Source organism: Magnolia sinica, chromosome 10 (assembly GCF_029962835.1).
Source record: "Magnolia sinica isolate HGM2019 chromosome 10, MsV1, whole genome shotgun sequence".
Taxonomy (NCBI): Eukaryota; Viridiplantae; Streptophyta; class Magnoliopsida; order Magnoliales; family Magnoliaceae; genus Magnolia; species Magnolia sinica.
In genome coordinates this window covers 42,842,351-42,865,020 of record NC_080582.1, presented here as the reverse complement: position 1 = coordinate 42,865,020, position 22,670 = coordinate 42,842,351, and the positions used below count along the sequence as shown (strand labels likewise).

General features: G+C 41.5%; 1 non-coding gene across 1 annotated transcript; it reads right to left on the bottom strand.

The window, feature by feature from the left end:
* Positions 1 to 22,216: 22,216 nt before the first annotated feature.
* On the bottom strand, positions 22,217 to 22,323 carry LOC131217727 (small nucleolar RNA R71). Its single transcript, XR_009157318.1, has one exon. It is a non-coding gene; the product is annotated as a small nucleolar RNA R71 (small nucleolar RNA).
* Positions 22,324 to 22,670: the final 347 nt, after the last annotated feature.

The following is a 22,670-nucleotide window of genomic DNA, read 5'->3' as shown; positions in this document are numbered from 1 at the left end:
CACAATGGGCCTCAATCCCATAGGCCTTGAATACATCATAATGGGCCTCAACCCATGGGCCCTAATACATCACAATGGGCCTCATTACATGGGCCTCAAATACATAACAGGTGGGCCCTGCACTTGGGCCTCAAAACACGCACCAGGTGGGCCCTGCTCATGGGTCAAAGATACATCATGATGGGCCACAAGTATATCCAAGTGGGCCTCTCGAACGGGCCACAAAATACATCAAGCTAGACCTCACAGATGGGCCACAAAATACGTCAAAGTGGGCCTCACAGATGATCATATCATGGAGTGGCCTACCGTGATGTGTTTCAGATCCAACCAATTCATAAGTTAACATAGAGCTAGATGAAGTGAAAATAAAATATTAGCTTAATTGAAAGATATTATGGCCCATGAGGAGTTTGAATGGTGGACGTCACTATCCACTACTTTCATGGTGGGGGCCACTTGAACTTTAGATCCGACTCATTCGTTAGCTCGTGCCATAAAATGAGCCTGTAAAATGGTTGCACGGTTTGGATGCAACACATGCATCATGGTGTGGTCCACACACATGGCCCACCAATTAAATGTACGGTTTGGATATAACACAGACATCAAGGGTAGGGCCTGCTGGCCATCCAGCAATTGCCTGGACGACATTTGATAAAACACATACATGGAGGGGGGTTCCACTGTACGGTGTGAATGAAACACATACAGGACCCACCATAACGTTTACTTTCCATCCAATCCATTGGTAAGGTCACACAGACCCGTATGAAGAGGAAAAACAAATTTCATGGTGATCCGAAACTTCCGTGACAACCCAAAAGGGTCTCAATGGCAGACGTCCAATTCCACTGTTTCTCGCCATGTGGGCCACCTGAGTTCCGGATAGGGCTAATTTTTGGATGGGGCCCACTGCCCTAAGGGGCCTACCACATGGACGGTGTGGATGTTCAATACAAATCACGATGGGACCCACACATGGGACCCCTGCTTCCAGTGCCCAGGATGCTGCTGGGCATCCTTACTTGTCAACAGCAACAACGTCTAGTACTGTTGCTAAAATATTTTATTTTAAAAAAAAAATATGTATTTTCAAGGTTTTTCGCAGGTGGGGCCCGCATCATCAAAATCCACCCCACCCATTGGATTTTACAGCCCATTACAAATCCAACAAGTCCAATATTGAGTATATTTTGGTGTCTAGAGACATCAGGTGGTTTTTCATTGGTAAAAACCATAGTTTTTCTATGCTATGGCCTGCCAGAAAGTCGGATCAGATTCATTTTTCGGCTTAACGCCTAAAACGAGCTGAGGAATGGAATGGACGGCGTGGATTGGATCAATGCATTAGGGTGGGGCTTGCATGAGCAGCCCACCCAAAAAGCTTAAACAAGCTAATATTTACATTATTATTTTTTTTCCTAGCTGCCAATACACCACACCCTTTCATTCTTCACTGCCTAGCCACATCTAGCGTCCCTGGATGCTGGACGGTTTGGGTAACAGATATTTAAGGTGGGCCCCACCTACAGACATGCTACCAGGGTGGGCCACCAAATGGTTGGATGGCTTGGGTGAGACACACATCAAAGTGGGGTCCATCCAAGTGGGCCACACGGCCACATCATTACACATAAAAAAATATGAAAAAGAGAGAGAAAGAGAGATAGAAAGAGAGAGGGACAGGTGTGATGGAGGGCTCCGCCACTATGAGCGCTCCCTTGCATTCAATCATACATCAAGTGGGTCCCAATACATGTGGGCCCATTAAATCAAAATTCAATGGTGGAGATTCCTTCTCCACTAACATGGATGGTCTGGATGACCTCTATTCATGCAAGGAAAGATAAACATCATGATGGGGTCCATGGAGAATGGCCCCATCATGGAGTGATCATGAGGATCAAGGTGGGCCATCGGCCACACCTAGGGTCCAAAGTGAGATCCATACCATCAATCGGTAGGCCTCACTTGGCCCATCATCAAAACATGAAAAATCTAGCCTAATAAGCACCCACCGTTCGATCTCCTTGGTCCGTTGGAAAGCCAATCTCCTTGTGTCTAACTTTGATGGTGGATGATGAGAAGTGAATGGCTAGGATGAAGCATTTTGGGGTGGGAAAGTGGGCCACGCAACTCACTCTCTCTCTTGGAAAACCATGGACGTCAACACTTCTCTTGCTAGCTTGGAATTTGTGTTTAGAAATGAGGGAGAGAGAGAGGGTTGTAAGGGAGGTGATGGGTGATGGAGTGATGGATGTGAGGTGATGTGGTACTTGACATGTATGGGTGTGTAAGAGAGAGAGAGGGAGAGAGTTGACTTTGGGGTTGCTTTTGGGGATGGGACATGTACTTGACATGTGAGGTGATTGATTGGATTGATTTGACATGTCGTAGAGATTCTCTTGGGATTGCAAATGCGTAGCGTTTCCTCAAACTGAACGCGGGTCTACATCTCCCTGCCAGGGTATCGGATCGGTATGCAAGATGCGGCGTTGGAACTGCGGCGATGGTGCGGTCGCAAAGATACAAGTTTCGAGTCGAGCCGACTCAGATCTACGGGATATGACTTAGGGTCGTGCGCAAACATAGATTATACGTCGCAGGTTGCCAGAATTCGACCGAGAGGATCATGGAAGCCTATGGAACAGTACAATCTAGGATACGGGTCTTGCAACTTTGGTTTTTGGGAAACGGGTCATATACTTGGGTCTTGAAAACTCGAGGCGTTACATTTTGTGTCCAACTTTTATCTATTTACCTTTTAGACAATCACCGCAAACAATCTTTTCTTTCTTCTCGATCTTAGGAAGTTCCCTTACCAAACTTTTTGAGCTTAGTTTGGTCAAGTACTGGTAGTGCACTTGCCCGAGTCTTTGGTGCCATAATTCAGACTCTATTTCCCAGGCCATGTTACATTTTGTGGATGAGACATTTTCTCCACTGCTTCCAATCACATAGCAGCTGTCACTTGTGCGAAGACCTTTAATAATAAATCTACTTATGTGGTCCGAGATCATGCACATCTTATTGGAGAAGGTGACTGAGTGTTCTTTGTCACAAATTTAGGAAATACTTAGCAAATTGTGTTTTAGTCCCTCAACACAAATAACATCTTCACTCTTGGGCAATCTAGGCCCAACTATTGTCCTTCATCCAACTACCTTGGCGGAGCTCCTATCTCCAAATGTAATTGATCCATTGTTAAATTCGGTGTAATTATAAAACTGGGTCCGGTCACTGGTCATATGTTTGGAGCAACCGTTATCAAGATACCATTTAGAACTACTGCCTGGTTTTAGTGCGGTATGAATCACTAGGCAATTATTCTTATTTTTTACTACCCATTTGGTGACCATCCTCTTTAGAGATAATGTTCTCTTTTTATTTTCTCCTTGAGGCTAGTTTGTCATGGGTGCTTTGGATTTATAGGGAAACTAATCCTGATTTTCTTATTTTAACGGTTCTTTGGTCTTTTGATTCAGTTGATCAACATGTTTCAGCAACTCCTCCATCGTTTTAGTCATTTTAGGAGTGGGATATTTCCTCCTCTTATTTGGTATTTTCTTTGGAGGACTCTTGGGTTTCTGCACCATCTTTCCAGTTAGTTTCAATTTACTTATATTGCTCAATCCGGAAGTGAAGTGGGGTTGTCTAAAATGTAGGGCATTCAAATTTGTAGTGTCCCATATCTCCACATGTATGGCATAATGGAGTTGCTTTCTTTTTGCTACCTGAAGCAGCTGATTTGTTAGTCACAGGAGGTTTCAAGAGAAGGGCTAGATTTGCCAGTTTCATAACCTAAGCCTCTCCTATCCTTAGAATTTCTACTCAAGCATAGAAGTCTTTCTAATTTTTCATTGCTTTGGGTGAACCTATGACTAAGTTCAGTAGATTGTTTGGATTTTTGAACATCTAGTTTCAATCTTTGACTTTCAGTTTTCAACTTATTGTTTTCTATTTCTAGATGTTGAATCTTTTTAATTAATTCCTTAATTTTCATATTCACATCTGCTACTTCTTTTCCTAACGTGTTTTTCTTTGTAAACAACTCAACATTATCATCGGCTAGCTTATTGTTGATAACAGATGCTTTATCCAATGCTTCTTTCAGGTATTTAATTTCATCATTTGCTTGACCAAGCTTTTCGAGAGTGTTTTTGTTGTGTCTATAGAGTTGATCATAGGCCTCGTGAATGTTTTCTTCTTCTTCTTCATATAAGGAGGAGGCCTTTTTTCAGTTGGTTGCTAATCTATCTCCTCATTATTCCTTAGATTTGGGATGACCGTAGTGGTGTAGGCCATTAGGATTTTCAATGACTTTTGGTTCCCATCACTTTCAGACTCACTTGTTTCTGATTCAAAGTCTTTGGTATCGTCCTATGTGGCTACCATAGCCTTTCCTTTTGATTTCTTCTAGTTAGTACACATTGACTCTTGTTCTGGTTTAGAGATGGTAGTGCCATTGTTAAATACCACTTGTTTAGTTGGTGACACATATCTGGTCTCAACAATGTCTCAAACATCATGATCTAAAGATTTCAAAAATATGCTCATCCTAGATCTCCAATATGCATAATTTGAACCATCGAAGCTAGGTGTATGAGAGACTGATGTTCCCTCTCCCTTGGTCATATTTCCAACTTCAGTTAGGATCTTCCTCTAGGTTGTTGAACCCTTCAAGAGGAACCTTCTCTGATACCAAATGTAATTACAGCTTAAACCACTAATTGAAGTACGAAATTATGTCCAAGTGTCCTAGAGGGGGGTGAATAGGACTTTTAAAAATATTTCTGTTGAAAACTTAAATTGCTTGACTTAAACTATTTACCAATCAAATTAATCAAGGCAATTTAACTCTAAGGCTTCCAAGCCAAAGAGGGTCCAATCATATTTCCAACTTCAGTTAGGATCTTCCTCTAGGTTGTTGAACCCTTTAAGAGGAACCCTCTCTGATACCAAATGTAATTGCAGCTTAAACCACTAATTGAAGTACGAAATTATGTCCAAGTGTCCTAGAGGGGGGTGAATAGGACTTTAAAAAATATTTCTGTTGAAAACTTAAATTTCTTGACTTAAACTATTTACCAATCAAATTAATCAAGGCAATTTAACTCCAAGGCTTCCAAGCCAAAGAGGGTCCAATCACATAGATTATGAAAGATATAAAATAAGCAACTAGCCTATAGAGATAATGTATATGAGTGTGTGGGATGTGATTCATATCAATCCTAAACATTCATCTAATCATGCATTATAATTAAGCATTTAAACCACATAAGCATAATTAACAAATGCGCAAAGACAATCCCAAACACGATCATATATAGTGGTTTGGCTATGTGCATACTCTACTCCCAGCAGACGCACTCAACCCATGAGTGTACCGGATTTCACTATCCAATGGTTTTAAATCAGGTTAACCATGAACCTTTACAACCTACACAAGGTTAAACTAAGGAGTCTACACAAGGCAACCTTAGGTGCCTACAAAAGGCAACTCTATGCGTACACAACAAAATTTTATGCCTACACAAGGAAATGCCTATACAAGGTAACAAGTCCTACATAAGGACACTTCTAGGGCCTACACAAGGTACCTATATGCCTACACAAGCCAGTAGGTCCTACACAAGGACACTACATGTATTCTCCTGTCCGAGGCCTACGAAAGGTCTTAACGAGTTTGTTAACTCAAACTCTGAATCTCAATCCTACATAAGGAAAGGGCTTCAGACTCAATGGACTTTGTATACTTGTAAGTGAGTAAGCGTCGTTTCAGCACATGTTGTTGAAGATCTTCCTAGTGGTGAAGAGTCTTTAGGACATAACCTTCATTCCTTAGCTCACCCAAGCTTCTGCAATTGCAACCGTGGTAATCCCATTATGCCACAGGCTCAAATTTTCAGATTGTTCTTCTATCTTTCCTTTACTGTTATTAAATATAGATATTCTAACCATGATGCTTGAAATTGTGGTAAACCGCTATAGTAGAAGTATGGAAGTACGTCTAAGTGTCTTAGAGGGGGGGGAGGGGGAGGGGGGGGTGAATAGGACTTTTAAGGTTTTAATCTTACTTAAAAATTAATGCAATTGAGTTATGCAGAATAAAGAAAGATTATCATAAAACCATTCACTTTCAAGAGAAAGGATAGTAAAACATATAAATGTGTTGTGTTGTGTCAAACATGTAATGTGTATGAAGTAAGCATCTTACAAATCAATATACATGAGAAAAGGTAAGAATAATAAACAAAGCAATATATACTGGTTTGGCTACTTTCCTACTCCACTCCTAGCAGATGCACTCTCTCCTAGAGTGTACTGAATTTCACTATCCAATGGTTAACCATGAACCTTCAAAACCCTACATAAGGACTCTAGATTTATGTCCTACACAAGGACAAAGGTTTTACATAAGACCCTGACGATTTAGGCCACACAGGCCAAGGTCCTACATAAGGGCCTAAAGTTTAGGCCATATAGACCAAAGGTCTTACATAAAGGCCTACATGTATTCTCCTGTCGGAGGCCTACGAAAGGTCTTAACGAGTTTAAAACTCAAAATTCTGAATGTAACACCCCGAACTTTTCAATACTCGAGTATTGAAAGTTCTCAAATGTTATCATGAAATTTAACTTAATATGTACATTTGTACAATACCAATCTAGCTATCCTAACCTTACATTTATTCTCCAACATGAATCTTACCGTTGGGAACGATCATCGTCCATGGACCAAGTATCCTTGCGTGTTCATCATAACAAACTGCTTAGTCAAATATGCATTGCTAAATAAAGACATTTGACTGTTCACTTTGATTTTTGGACCACCAGATCATAGTAAACTAGCCACGTGATCTCCACATCCACTTATACACATATTAAGTTGAGATTCTAATTCGTTTATCTTATACATCACATATGGATATACTTAACCCACCAGTATAACTAAAATCTGAGGAACTTATTCATGTGAAAAAGTCACTCAAATCTAATGGCGTACATATTCTACCCCTTGATAGCTCCGAACACCCACTTGTGTACATCCATTTATAAAATTGATAGTACAACCACCTAGATACATTACTAGGATACGATGTCACGCCCCAAACTTAGAAACCGGGCTGACAAAATTCCCAATCACTGAATCCAGCACCAACAGCCTCAGTAGTACCCCATTCTTGGCTCCTGGCACCCATATACCATGTTCCAATCCTGGTATTCTACAAGGAAGATTTTCAACATAAATTTATTTCATAAGAAGCATAACTATAAGCATAACCCACGAACAATAATAAGAACAATATCACAAAATCCACTATGATAAAAAAATATTAAGTACAATGGATAAGGGAAATACAATATCAATATCAAAAGCTCCAGAAGATAGTTGCACGCTCCAATCTCAATGTTGTTGCAGCGTCCTAGCGTCACCGGCACGCAACGATCGTGCACAAGCTTATAGAAAGCTTAGAGGGTGGTGTAAGTGTGTGTATAAGATAAGTGTCAGGTACACAAAATCAGAGCAATGTGGAAACATGCTGGTAAGTCCATGGATGCTATCAGCTGTACCAAGGCTATGCGATGCAAGACATGAATGTTATTGGCCACACCAAGGTCATGTGATGCAAGGCCCACATGGCCAATTTCATATATGAGATGCGACTCAAGCATACCAATCCTCATCTGAATCCACATAACAATATAACTCATCTCTGGAATATCACCGGGTTCCAGTACACTCAACACCAGCTTGCCACCCCATCTAAGCGCATAACTGGGTAAGTGGAAGAGATCTCATTATTCGCCTGCCAATATCGGGCCCGACTCGTCAATAGCGGACCCATTCCTCAAGCTGGGTCAGACTCAACCTAGTCATTGCCCCCTCACTTAGGCGAATAAGGCCACACCCCCTTCCAACCAACCACGACACAATGGGAGACATGCCCAACTGGTATTCGGCCCTCATACGTCCATGCATCCACTCGGTCTAAACATTGGAGCATCCTCCTAGTGCCATAAGGGTTTGGGAACTTTCACCCTGGGACATCTATGGCGCCCCTGTGCTAGAACAACTATTTTCAGTATCTAATCCTGCCATCCACGCTATATCTGCGAAAGCTACGGCCCTGATGTCGTTAGGGTGTACAACAATCAAATCATACAATGCAAGGTGCATGAATCACACTATCCAATCATACATCAATCTTCCGCGTACTGTGCATTCATGTGGGGCAACTGCGTCTATCAGGAAGTCTCATAAACAATTTTCCCAATAGCATATGCTATGATCAATCACTCTTCATAACAAGCGTACAAATGATGCGCATGGACATGTAACATGATGTTATGCTAGCCTATACTCAGTATGTCCTACTAACTCAAGTACACTAACATGATTAACAGATATAACATCAAGATCAGTCCTCAACAGTGGATATACTAAATTTGATACCACAGATTCTGTTATGTATGGTAATGATGTACTCTCCTCATGACGAGGATGTGCCTAGGAACTAGGAGTGGGCTTCCTCACCCATTCTGACACGTGGCAAACTGGGTTTCCCAATGGGCCTGATATGCACAAGGTGGGCTCTATAAGGTATGGTGGAAACAGAATCATAATGGGGCCCAACAGTTTAGGGTAAGCCCAATAAGAGGAGATAAGAATGGGCCTCACAACGGGCCTTAGGGAGGATTACAATGTGGACATTTAACCACCATTGCTCTTACAATTTGGACATTTAACTATCATTGCTCCCAAGGTGTGGCCCATTTAGGACCTATCCTATAATGGGGTCCATGGTCTTTGTGCTAACTAGGTAGATGGATGAACATCATAAACATCATCACATACATCATAGTGGAATCACACATCACAATTGGGCCTTATCACATAGGCCTCATACACATCATAATGGGCCTCACTTAAGGGCCTCATGTCCATTATAATGGGCCTCTCACAAGGGCCTCATATACATCACATTGGGCCTCACATACATCACATTGGGCCTCATACAAGGGCCTCATATACATCACATTGGGCCTCACTCCTGGGCCTCACATACATCGCATTTGGCCTCATACAAGGGCCTCACATACATCATAATAGGCTTCATCATAAGGGCCTCATGTACATCACATTAAGCCTCACACATGGGCCTCATATACATCGCATTGGGCCTCATATACATCGCATTAAGCCACACACATGGGCCTCACATACATCACATTGGGCCTCACACATCAGCCTCACATAAATCATAATGGGCCTCATCATAAGGACCTCATATCTATAACATTGGGCCTCACACATGGGCCTTATATACAGCATAATGGGCCTTATGGGACAGCCCATGATTCAGTAAAAATGGATGGGCAACATGTACAACACACACATTAAGGTGGGCCCTGCACATGCAATAGGTGGGCCTACACATTCCAAATGGGCCCCGCACATGCAGCAGGTGTGCCTGCACCTTCCAAATGGGCCCCCACTAGATGAACAGCATGGATATACAACGAATACATCATGGTGGATCCCACCGTCCAACAGGCTGGATGGTGCGGATATACAACACAATCATCAATGTGGGTCGCACTGTCGAGGGATGGACAGTGCAGATACAACATATGCCTCAAGGTGGGCCCCACCCCCACATGCGCAGCACATGTAGGGTGGGTCTCACATCCAGTAAATGGACGGACGGTGTGGCTATAAAATACATACATCGTGGTGGGGTCCAGCCCACGTGGATGGCTTGGATAAAACGCATACATCACGTGGGGTCCACATCCTAGCTGGACTGGACGGTATGGATAAACCACAACCATCAAGGTGGGGTCCACGTCCAGCTGGATTAGATGGTTTGAATACAACACTTACATCACGGTAGGCTCCCACCGTCCATAGATTGGACGGTGTGGATATACACATATCATCAAGATGAGATGGATGAAACACATACATCTAGTGGGTCCACACGTGTGGCCCACTAGCTTGTATCAAGCTGATATTTACATTTTCCTGGTCATCCTGGCCTGTTAGATGTCCAGCGGATGGATGGCCTGGATGAAATACTTACATCAATGGGTCCCACGTACACGTGGCCCACTTGAATCAAGCTGGTATTTGTATTTTTCCTTCTTCCATGATGGCATGAAAAAGAGCAGCAAGGTGGGTTCCGTTAACTAGACGTCCAAAAAAATCTGGATAGTCTAGATTTGTTAATCACATCAAGTGGGCCACACACATCATCATCACCATAGAAAGAGAGAGAGAGAGAGAGAGAGAGAAACGGGTGATGGAGGGAACCCACCACTATGGGTCCCTCAATACATGCATCTACATACATCATACATTCATATATCAAGATGGGTCAAATCTGTAAGGCCCATATCGTAGTCCGTACCGTTCTTTAGACTTCCTCAATCCTCCTCGTCAAATTTTGACAACCCGCGACTTGTAATTGGCGTTTGCGCGCGACCTTAAGTCGCATCCCGTAGATCTAAGTTGATTCGACCTAAGACTTATACCATTGTGATCGCGTAGTCGCCGCAATTCTAACACCGAGTCTCGCGCACTGATACGATACCCAAGCCAGGAGTTGTAGGCCCACGTTTATTTTCAAAAAATGCCGCACGTTGCGAATCCTAAGAGAATCTCTACCCAATCCATCACATCAATCAATCAATCACAATCAAGTATAACCCATACCTAGCCCATCCCTCCCTTACCAATAAGGCATGACACCCATCCCTCTCTCACCCAAAAGTCAACTAAGCCCATACCCTCCATGTCATTTCTTCTTACAACACCCATTCTTCTCAACCATCTCTCACCCATTCCATCTTATCTCCCTCCATTTCTCAAGCAACCATGAAAGAAAAATCCTAAGGAGAGAAAAGAAGCTAAGTGTTAGGCCCACTTTCTTACCCCCAAATCTCACCATCCAACCCATTAATCTTCATCATCCTCTATCAAAGAGAGAGCTTAGGAGCTAAGGATTCCAAGGAACTAAAGAGGAAGTGGAATCAGTGGGTGTTTATAGGATAGATTTATGATTTTGAAGATGGGCCAAGTGGGGCCTACTGATTGATGGTATGAATTTTACTTTGGACCCTAGGTGTGGCTGATGGCCCACCATGATCCATATGTTCATCCCATGATGGGGCCATGCTCGATAGACCCCATCATGATGTTTATTTACCTATTGTTTATTTTGGTGGAAAAGGGATCTCCACCATTGATTTTGATTGGCGGGCCCACATGTATTGGGACCCACTTGATGTACGCCTTATAATGCATGGGAGAGAGGGCTCATAATGGTGAAGCCCTCCATCGTATGTCTCTCTCTCTCTCTCTCTATCTCTCTCTTTCCCTATTGATGGCCCGCCTTGATGATGTATATGTTTTACCCCACTGTCCATTTAGTGGACCGCATCCGCATCCAGCTAGCCCACCCCGTCCATTTAGATAGACCCTGTGTGAAAGGAAATAACGAATATCAGCTTTATTTAGCACTGGTGGACCACACGTGTGGACCCACCTTAATGTATCTGTGATAGCCACACCCTTCAGTAGCTGGACGTGTGGGGCCTGCCTAATGATGTGTGGTGTCTACACCGTCCAGCTAAGGATGGTGGGACCCACCATATGCATGCATTTTATCCACTGTCCAGTGGCTGGATGAGGACCCACCCGATGTAGTGTTTCATCCACACGTGGACGGTGGGAATCCACCATGATATGTGTTTTTCCACACCGTCCGTCCATCTGGGTGTGATCCACCTGATGTATGGATTTCATCCATGTCATCCGTCCATCTCTAATGTTGACCCCACCATGATATATGGGTTCTATCTGCACCATCCGTGCAATGGACCCCACCGTGATATTTAGGTTCTATCTGCACTGTCTGTGCAGTGGACCCCACTGTGATATTTGGGTTCTATCTGCACCGTCCGTGCAATGGACCCCACCGTGATATATGTATTTTATCCCACCGTCCAGATCCGTGATATATGTATTTTATCCCACCGAACCTCTAGCTAGATAGCTGCTGGACTAACATCAGCAAACTCTATGGGTCCCACTAGCTAGATAGCAGTTGGACTGACGTCAGCAAGCTCTATGGATCCCACCAGTAAGATAGCTTCTGTATCGATGTCAGCAAGTTATGTGGGTCTGATCATGAGGTATGAGTATATCCACACCATCCAGTTTGCTGGACGGTGGGACCACGTTTGATGTATATGTTTTATATCTAAACCGTCCATCTACGTGGGGCCCTCATGATGCAAGTGTTTTACCCACACGTGTGGGTCCCACCTTGATGTGTTGTATACCCACACCATCCATGTGTAGGGACGGTGGGCCCTGGTGTATATGGGATCAACCATGATGTATGTGCTTCATATCCACACCATCCGTCCATTTTGTTGGACGCAGGGCTCACCTGCTGCACACACTGGGCCGACCTGCTGTGTAAACGCAGGGCCAACTTGCTATATGGTCTAGGCCCACCTAATCTATCTAGACCCACCTTGATGTATGTGTTGTAAGCACACCGTCCATCCGATTTTCCTAGACTGTAGGGCTGGTCTGTGAGGCCCACCTTGATGTATATGTTGTATACGCTGCCCATCCATTTTTGCCAAATCATGGGCTGCCCCATAGGCCTAATGTGATGTATATGCGGCCCATGTGGTGAGGCCCAATATGATGTATTTGAGGCCCATGGATGTGGTCCATTGTGACGTATTTACGACCCGTGTATGAGGCCCATTGTGATGTACGTGCGGCCCATATATGAGGTCCATTGTAATGTATATGTGGCCCGTGTTTGAGGCCTAATGTGATGTATATGCGGCCCATGTAATGAGGCCCATTGCGATGTATATGTGGCCCATGTAATGAGGCCCAAGTGATGTGTATGTGGCCCTTGTATGAGGCCTAATGTGATGTATACGATGCCCTTATATGAGGCCCAATTGTGATGAGTGATTCCACCATGATGTATGTGTTATACTCACACCATTTATCCATTTCTCTAAGGTTGTGGGCCCCATTACTTTGAGAGGCCCACCCTGATTTATGGGTTATATGCCCACCATGGGGTTGCCTTGTGAGGCCCATCATGATGTATGTGTTACATACACGATGTCCATCCTTTTCCCTAATTTGTATGAGGGTTGTAGGCCCCATAGAGAGTTAGATTCGAATCCCAAGTAGACCACACACTAGGAGACAATAGTGGTTAAATATCCACCATTGAAATCCTCCCTAGGGCCCGTTGATAAGCCCATTACCTTGGGAGCAATGATGGTTAAATATCCATGTTGTAATCTCCCTAAGGCCCATTGTTAGGCCCATTCCCATCTCCTCTTATTGGGCTTACCCCAAACCTTTGAGCCCCCATTAATGCTAGTGGTACCCACCTTTCCCTTGTTTAGGCTATCCCAATCCGTTGGGCCCCCATTTGATGATGGTGCTTTTCACCATACCTTGTAAGATTATCCGAACCTTGAAGCCCACCTTGTGTTCACACCATGCCTTCTACAGGAAGTGTGGCCCATTTAGATACTTGTGCTTGCCCAAGTTTAGTGACCATACCCAAGGTCCACTTAGGTGCTAGGCGGGCTACCCAATCTGCTTGGAAGGACACAGTCCTAAATGTATGGACCCCACCAAGTCACCTTGTGTACGTATCAGGCTCCTCATAGGAAAGCCCAACTTATTACATGATAGAGAGGATGAGGAAGCCAACTTGTTATACATAGATTCACCCTCTTAACTCATCTTGTGGTACACCCACTTGACTCGCCCCATGAGACATATCGTATCCTTGTATCCAGTTGCTAGGACCTCGGTATCACATATATATTATCCACAGTGTCCATTTACTTCTTTGGGACAAGTGTGAAGCCTATCCTTGACGTTAGTACACCATCACCTCTTGTTGTAGATGGAAGAATATACCAAATTTAGTATATCCACTGTGTAAAGCTTATCTCAATGTATGGGTTAGATCCACCATCCTTCTAGTGGACCCCATCTTAGGATATATGATATATTAGTACCTGGGAGGCTAATGTTAGTCTAACGTATGACATACTAGATGGACTCTTATAGTTGTAGAAGGGGCATGTCGTTTATCTCATACTCTTTTTTTGTGATATACCGGTTAAAGCTGATTATTATTTATAGTTGATAATCATGCAAGTGTACATAGTCTAGTAGGACACACTGAGAACATGCTTAGTATTACATCATGACACATATTCATACGTATCGTTTGTATGCCTATTGTAAGGAATGTTTGATCATAGCATTACCGTTGGGCTGAGATATTTAGGGGACTCCTTGCGAGATAGAGTTGCCCCATATAAGCACATGGTATGCACGGGTTTGATGCATGACTGGATGGTATGACTCATGCATTTCACATTTTGTGATGTGACCACTATTCACCCTAGAGACATCAGGGTTGTGGCCTTCACAGGTATGTCGTGGATGACTAGATGGGACACCGAAAATGTTTGGTTCGAGCATCTGGGCACGTTAATTGTCCATGGGTGAAAGTCTCTGAACCTCTATGGCCAAGAGATGCTCCAACGTCTAGACCGAGTGGATACATGAGTGCATGAGGGCTGTATACCATTAAGCCGTATCTCCCACTGTGTCGTGGTCGGTTAGAAGGTAGTATGGCCTAATCCGCCCTAGTGAGGGGACTGTAAGTTAGGCTGAGTATGATCAACTCATGAGTGGATCCGCTACCGATGAGTCGGGCCGATATTGGTAGGCTGGTAGTGAGGTCTCTTTTACTTGGTTGCGCGACTAGAGAGGCGGTGGCTAGTGTGGAGTGTACTAGACTCCGGTGATGATCCCAAAGATGTACGGTACTGATATGTGGACTTACTGAGTAGGAGTTGCGTACTCAGTATCTCATTCATTCATTCATTCACTATCCACTTAGGCTGGTGGTGCGTAACCAGATCATTATGTGTACCCTTGCAATGGCCATGATTTTGGTTGGATACGCAACTAACCTGAGATCAGGAGTTTACCAAATTATGCCCAGCTATCCAAATCAGGTATGAGCTAGTTTAGATAGAAGTCCCTTGTGATGAACCCCACAGTTTGCGATACTATGTACTATTATCCCAACTTCACACTCCAGCTTGGTCATTTCATTCGCACCGCATATTGCATTGCATCCTCAGCACATAGCATTTGGTTTACTATGCTTCTATATTACATATCCTGAATAAGGTTGATGGTATTATGGACTCATCAGTATTTGCATATTACATTACATCTGCAGCATATGGCATTTAAGGTGATATGTTTCTGCATTTATATGGCCTAGATGAGGCTGATGGTAATCGTGGTTCGTCAGGAATTGTATATTGCATTACATCCTCAGCATATGATATTTGGCTCTCTATGACTCCGCATTTGCATAACCGATCTGCATTGCATACTCTGGTATTATATGACTTATGGATTTGCTAATATTTTCGCTTACTCTAATATTTGTGTGCTTGGCACTTATCTTGTGCACACACTTACACCACCCTCTAAGCTTTTTATATGCTTATGCAACGGGCACGATCGTTGCGTACAGGTGACGTTAGGTCGTAACAGCATTGAGGAAGGACCTTATAGCAAATCACTTTGGAGATTTTGTTATTTATGTATTTCCCTTTCAGCATTATACTCGAATGTTTATCTTAGTGGATATGTTGTGTTAATATTGTCGATTGTGACTTAGTTATGCTTATGGTTATGCTCTTTTACAAAAAGAAAAAAAATACACTGAAAATCCTCCTTGTAGGATCCCAGGATCAAAATCTAGCATATGGGCAGTGGAAGCCGAGCACGGGGTACTACGGAGGCTATCAGCGCCAGATTCGGTGATCAGAAATTCTGTGAGTTCGAGTGGAAGCATGCGTCTCTCTCAAAATTGGCAAAGGGCAAGGCTTGATCCATCACCCCACATAAATTCATAAAGATCATACATAATTAAAATCATAACTTAACCATAATTCCTAAAAGATAAATAATCGATGATGGTGAATCAAATAATTGCAGGGAGAATTTATAGTAATATCGAAGCATGTAAAAAGAACAAGATAAATCATATCAACTCAAATTAGTGTAAGCTTAAAGGAATCCCTCACCTTAGCCTTAGATCTAAACCCTAAGTAGGTCTCAATGTAGGAAAGTTTTTACATGAACCACGATATTAATTAAGCAAGAGGAATACACCATCCGTGTGGAGGAGGAAGAGGATGATGACGTCTAGACTTTCTCTTCCACTTCCTCTTTCTCTCTCTCTCTTTGTCTCTCTTTCTCTCTCTCCCTCTTTCTCTTTCTCTTTCTCTTCCTCTTTCTCTCTCTCTCTCTGTCTCTCTTTCTCTCTCTCCCTCTTTCTCTTTCTCTTTCTCTCTCTTCCTTGGGTGTTAAAAAGGTTGGACGTGTCAGTGGAGAAGGGACGCGCACACCCCTTTTTTTATAAAGAGTGGGTGTGTGAGAGGGGTGTATTTCACATCCTACTTGGATTGGGTTTCTCCAATTTGACCTTTTCTGGTGATCTTTCTTTAAATATAATTTCTTCATTATATCAGGGTTGTTGAATAAAGGCGGGGTATATGATTTTGTTGGTTATCTGAAATTTAGATTATCCTATCTTGAAAATTCTCCTAATGGGTGCTAAAACGAACTTGATCTCAATTAATAGTCCACATTGAATGATCAGGGCCCAATTTTGGAAGAAATGTGTAGTCAGGATAGGAAAATGGTTGGACAAAATTTGGTGGTTGATCAATGGTGGAAAAGGCCTAAATCTAAAATTTCACCTTTTACACCAAAAGGAAGGAACTGGCTTCAACATTCAACGGTGTAAGATCATAAATCGGGATCTAAATTTTGTATACCTTATAGTCACATGAGACCAAAGTGTGGTCCAAATTTGAGTTACGATGGACACCAGAAAGTGGTTAAATCGAAAGATCCAGATTTATAAAGAGTTGGTAGGCCTCGAAAGGATAACTTTGTGCTTAAGGAAATGCCTACCAAAGTGGGGTCTTCATATTTCACACTTGGTCCATATTATAGGTAATCCAAGTCATTCATATGAAGGAAAATATCCTACTACGACTACCCACGAGGTATTTCACTCGATGGACACCAAAATCAATGGTTAAGGAGCTGATTTGTCAATTGGGTCACTTTTACAATGATCTATGGGCTAAAATTTGACATGTATGGTTAATTTATGATACATAGGCATGGTATAAAATTTCATATCAAACAGATCATGGGAACCATGTGATCTAAAATTCAAGGGTCTAATGGTTCTACATGGTTATAACCACGTTTTTAAGTAATTCTTACAAAAAAAACTTATGTCTAAATCATTATAAATAAAGAATTATTCACAAAATTAACTAATGGAATGTACATATATCAACCAATATAATGGATGGTCAGATGACATGCTAAAAATAGAAAAACTTAATGGTTAGTACTCTGATCATGTATGTGAGTGGGTGTACGGTTAGTTTTGTAAATGGATGATCACAAGTGGGTTTTTAGAGTGATCAAGAGGCAGAACATGTATACCATTATATTCAAGTGACTTGTTCACATGTGTCAGTTTCTCATATTGTAGTTTTGATGGTGGATTAAGCATATTCATAGGTGGTGAACAAGATGAATGGATCGGAATCTTAATTTAATATGTGTATGAGCGGAAGCAGATATCAAGTAGTTAGTTTACTATGATCGGGTGATCCAAACTCAAAGTGGACGGTCGGATATCTTTACCTATCGGTGGATAGTTGACTAAATGGTTGGTTATGATGGACAAATGGGAATACTTGGACATATGATGATCTTGTCTTAAAATCAATAGTCGGATGGCTTGATCTATAGATGAAGATCATTCTCAACGGTTAGATTCATGTTGGAGAATAGATGTAAGGTTAGGATTGGCTAAATCAATATCGTACACATATGCATACTATGTTAAATTTTATGGTAACACTTGAGAACTTTCAATACTCAGGTATTGAAAAGTTCGGAGTGTTACAGCTTAATAGTAAAAATATGCCAAAAAGTTTTTGGGTTTAGGCCATCAACACTGCCTGTTATACTATTAATCATGTATATCTTAGAAAAGGGCTGAACAAAACTCCGTATGAATTATGGACTGGAAAACAACCTAGTGTAAAATATTTCCATGTCTTTGGTAGAAAATGTTATATTCTTAGAGACCGGGAACAACTAGGAGAATTTGACTCTAAAAGCGACGACGGGATCTTCTTAGGATACTCATTAACTAGTCATGTTTATAAAGTTTACAATATGAGGAACCTCACAATACAAGAATCATTCAATGTGGTTGTTGATGACCAAAGATGTTCCTAATATTGATATAGAGGATGATGTAAAGCCATGCATCATAGGAAAACCTGATAATGATTCCACTCATCTACCTAACTCTCATTTGTTGGGTAATGTACCGATTATTAAAGATCATCCCCTAAATCAAATCATTGGAGATCCTAATGCCAGTGTAAAAACTCGGCGACAACTTAAGACCTCATTAAGTCATCTCTACTTCACCTCTAAGATTGAACCTAAAAATGTTATAGAAGCTCTTAAAGATGAATATTGGATTGTCGCAATGCAAGATGAACTGCAACAGTTTGAAAGGAATGAGGTGCGGCAGCTAGTTCCTAGGCCATTAAAAACCAACATTATATGAACAAATGGATTTTTAAGAATAAATTAGATTAATTTGGGGATGTAGTAAGAAATAAGGCAAGACTCGTGGCGCAAGGGTACTCTTGAATGGAGGGCATTGATTTTGATGAAACCTTTACCTCCATAGCACTTCTTGAATCCATAAGAATTCTCAATTCTATTGCATGTGCATTACAATTCAAATTATTTCAAATGAATGTGAAGAGTGAAAAGGCCTAGCTATGAGTCCTAGAGGGGGGCTGAATAGGACTATTGATGAGGGTCGAATATTGCATATTAGACCCCAATTGTTGTCAGATTTTATGTACACGATAATGCTTAATGGAGTATTTTAATTGTGTTTTTGTTACAGGGTGTAATCAAGAGCGTAGATTGAAAAAGAGTATTAAAAACGTGGATTTGACGCTCTGAAGTCATCAGAGCAGGGGACGGATTCCAGAGGACTAAGATCGAAGGATTTACACACCAAGGATTAGAGGAAATTAAGTCGTACACGTTAAAGAGGCCCGAAATTGGTGCAGAATTCATAATCACATGGTTCCCGCTATCCGATTGACTTGAAACTTCATACATGGCCTGGGGGCCATAAATTAACCATACACGTAAAATTTCATCCATTGGATATCTCGAAAAGTGGCCCAATGGCCAAATCAGCCCCTTAATTCATTAAGTGGGGCCCACCTGCTATCTGGATATGCCTCAACTTCGCCATAAACACCTTAAATGGGAATACCAATTAAATGGATGGATTAGATTTCTCAAGAACTTCATAGTGGACCCCACCTAAACAGAGTGTGCATAGTGCACAAGTGCACTAGCCGTGCACGGCAAATGCAGAGACGGTTTGACCATCTCTGACCGAGGAAAAAAAAAAGGAAAGAAGGAAATTTCCTTCTTCCTTCGTAACGGACGGACTACATCTATTTTGTGGAAGCTGGTGGGCCACCTCCATCATCCAGACGGATTATCTAAGCCGTACATCATGTAAAGGGGCTCGAAAGAGTTGAACCCATGCTGACCGTTGGTGCCCATGTGTACACACGTGCTCACTACAGAGGCCACAAATGGACTGCCCTGCAACGTTCAAAAGTGATTTTATTGTGATTTCTTCTCTGAGCCGCGTCAATGGAAGTTCAAAATCATCCATCCATTCTTGACTGAAATTTCATCCTTAATCTAATGGATGGGGTGGATTTTCCTGAAAATGCTTCTGTGGGGCCCACAAAGAGTGCGAAAGCTTTCGCACATCTGCAAAAATTGACTTTTCCAAGCGGTTGTGGGCCACCATCGTTGATCATATGGCAGATCTGAACCGTCCATCGTGTATAGCAGTCAAAAAAATCCCAAGAGACGTTGATTTTATAGATATAATACAAGGAACGCGAGAGTTATGAAGCCCCAAACTTTGCTGCGAAAAGGCTTTCGCTGCGCATGCGATAGCTTTCCAAATTCGATTTCCACCACTCCAGCCACTCCAACAGTTATAAAAAGAGTTCCAAAACGTGGATGAGGGGAGCCAGAGCTTGGAGAGAGCCATGGAGAGGAGAAAGAGTAGAAAGAGAAGAGAGAGAGAGAGAGAGAGACAGAGAGAGAGAGAGGGAGGAAGAAGAGAGAGAAGGGAGATGTTTTTATTGTTTAAATCTTATAGTTCCTTCTTTTTATTTGATTTTATGGATTGCTAATCTTGTAGCTAGGGTTGAGATGAAGCCCCTAATTTGAATGGCTCTTGTTTATGATTGAATTCATCTTGACTTGATTGATTTGTTTCTTTCTCTAGTGTGCTTAACTGAAATTTCCGTACTTCTCCATTCTATGAGCTTAACCAAAGTCTATATGTGGATGTTGTTTAGATTCTTATTCTAGGTGCTTGTGTCTGACTATGAACAAGTTTCCTGTAGAGGAAGAAATAGGAATCTACATCTCTCCATGCCTGACCATGGATGGAAAGATGTGATCCACATGCTTTAGGGAATTATACATTCTGCGTGCCCGACCAAGGACATAGAATGCGCTTTATTTATTTTGATATCAATCTAAATTAGGGTGAATCAATAAGTAAAACAAAGGTTAGGATAATTAGGGGTGGATTCGAAAATCCTAGTCTTTTCCTTAATTAGATTTTCCTTATTGCTCTCGATTACCTTTTCATTGATTTTTCTTTAGTTTACTAAATCACTAGTCAACCATTTGTTGGATTAGTTAAGAAGAATCATAAATTTTGAATTGTGATAACCAGTCCTCATGGGAACGATCTCGTAATACGTACCATATCTACATCTGATTCGTATACTAGTGAGTTTAAAATCATTTAAATCAGATTGGTTTAAATTAAAACAACAAGTTTTTGGCGCCGTTGCCGGGGACTGTTTCGGTCCAATTGGATTTAGGGTTCTCTCTTATCATAATTCATAGTCTTAGGATTTTACTAACTTTAGGTTAAATGTTTTTTAGAAACTAACCTATTTCCTGTTTTGTAGGGTCCTGACATAAACTTCTAATTTGGTAATCCCTTTCTAAATTCTCTACTTTTTCTAATTTCTATTTTTAGAATTAGGGTTTTATTTTTTAGATATTTTTTAATTCTAGGCTTTCTTTTTTAGAAATTTTTCCCTTTTTAGAAACTAACTTAGCTTTTTATTTCTATGATTAGAAACTTTCTTTTTTAGAAATTAACCATTGCTTAGGATTTTTCTAGCATTATTTTAGGAAATTTAATTTATTTTTATTTTTATTATGTTTACAGGAATTGAGGAAGGAAGCTGCTAAATAAGATTGTCTTCAAAGGGAGGAGCTCCCAAATCTTCAGACATCCATCATCTCCTTTTCCGGGTTCTTCCTTCCAATTCTCGTTTACATAACTTTCTCTTGTTTTTAGGAATTCATAATTTTTATTTTTAGTTTTATTTCCCTTATGTTGCATCTTAGTTTAGTTTTCTTTCTTACATTGCAATAACATAGTTTATGCTAGGACATAGATCTCTGAACATAGAACTAGCACATTTTGATCCTGAAATAGAAAGAACCTTTCGTAGAAGATTTAGAAACATCCTATTTGAAATGGTGGACGAGAATGGAATTAAAGCTCTTAGAGATTATTCAGCTCCTGTCCAATTTAATGCGCCTTCATGCATAGTGTTGCTAGCCACCACGGCAGCACACTTTGAACTTAAACCTGGAGTCATACAATTGTTGCCCTCCTTCTATGGTTTAGATAAGGAAGATCCATATCATCATGTGAAAAAATTCCTAGACATTTGCTCTACTTTTAGGTTCCAAAACTTTTCAGATGATTCGATCCGTTTGCGCCTTTTTCCTTTTTCTTTGAAGGATAAAGCGAAAGCATGGTTGAATTCTTTGGAAGTTGGGTCTATCACTACATGGGACCAACTGTCTAAGAAGTTCTTAAACAAGTTCTTCCCTGTTCACAAAACTAATGCTCTCCGTAGAGAAATTACCAATTTCACACAAAAAGAGGGTGAACACTTTCATGAATGTTGGGAAAGATGGAAGGACTTACTTCTTAAATGTCCACACCATGGTTTTGAGAAGTGGCAACAGGTTTAATACTTCTATGACGGTTTGACACCCCAAAACCGCCGCATGGTTGATGCCACCAGTGGAGGGTTATTCATGACCAAAAGTGATGTCGAAGCATTGAATTTCTTTGAAACCTTATGTGAAAATTCCCAGCAATGGGACTACTCAAATAGAGGTGAAAGAAGTCCCCAACCACAGAAGAAAGGTGGTATATATGAGGTAGGAGTCACGCCAGATCTTTATGCCAAGATTGATAGCCTGACAAAGAAAGTGGATGCTTTGATAATGAATAATGGACCTCCACAAACAACTCAAATCGAGTCATGTGCTATATGTTCCAGTCCTGCCCATC